Here is a 1229-nt window from a genome sequence, read left to right on the forward strand (position 1 = left end):
AAGAGGGAGAGAGAGGAGAGATTGAGGGAGAGAGAGAGTAGAGAGAGAGAGCGAGAGAGACGAGAGAGAGGAGAAGAGAGAGAGGAACGGAGAGAGATGACTCTGAGATGGAGATGCTCGGACGATTAGGGAACCGCCGGATACGGGAGTGTCGGAGGAGAGAGAGAGAGAGAAAGAGAGCAGAGAGAGAGGAAGAGATGAGAGAGAGAAGGAGCAGAGACGGACCAGAGAGCTCTGAGAGGAGAGAGAGAGAGAGAGAGAGTGATGAGAGGAGGAGTGAGAGAGAGAGAGAGAGACAGAGAGAGATAGGAGAGAAAGAGAAATGAGAGTGAGAGAAGATATAAGACTCGACGGGCACACGAGACAGAGAGAGAGAGAGAGGAAAGAGGAGAGAGGAGAAGGAGAGGAGAGAGTGGAGAGGATAAGCTTGATGAGACGAGAGCAGAGAGAGAGAGCGAGAGAGACGCGAGAGGAAGGGAAAGAGAGAGACCGAGAGAGACGGACAGCCGAGAGGAGTGAGAGAGAGAGAGAGCGAAGGAGAGTTGAGACGAGAGGAGAGAATGAGGATAGCGGGACACGAGAAGAGGAGAGGCGTGACAGAGAGAGAGTGGAGGGGACTGATGAGGATTGTTCGGCATCGGAACGAGAGACGAGAGAGAAGATGAGAGAGATGAGGACGAGAGAGAGAGATTGTATGAGGGAGCAGAGAGAAGGTTAGAGAGAGCAAGAGACGAGAGAGAAGAGAGCGGAGGGGAGAGGGATAGGAGAGAGCGGCGCGAGATGTCAGAGAGAGATGAGATGGGAGAGAGCGAGATCCGAGAGAGAGAAGAGGACTTTTTAGAGAGAGAGGAGACGGAGACAGGAGATAGAGAAGAGAGAAGATTACTCGAGAGAGGAGCCGACAAAAGAAAAAGAGGAGACAGAAGAGGACAGAGATGATTAGAGAACGAGGAAAGAGATGAGGAGAGAGAGCTGAGAGGAGGACGATGAAGAGAGTGGTGGAGAGAGAAGAGAAGAGACGAGGAGAGAGAGAGCGGAGAGAGAAGGCGTGAATGATGAGGAAGGGAAGACGAGAGAGACGAGGAGATTCCGGAGGAGACGAGAGTAGAGGAGAGAGAGAGAGAGAGAGAGGCAGAAAGACAGAGACAGAGACAGAGAGAGACCGAGACCGAGACCTAGACAGAGGCAGAGAGAGAGACAGAGACAGACAGGTAAGAGAGAGAAAAAGA

This window comes from Penaeus monodon, chromosome 17 (genome assembly GCF_015228065.2).
Source record: "Penaeus monodon isolate SGIC_2016 chromosome 17, NSTDA_Pmon_1, whole genome shotgun sequence".
NCBI lineage: Eukaryota > Metazoa > Arthropoda > Malacostraca > Decapoda > Penaeidae > Penaeus > Penaeus monodon.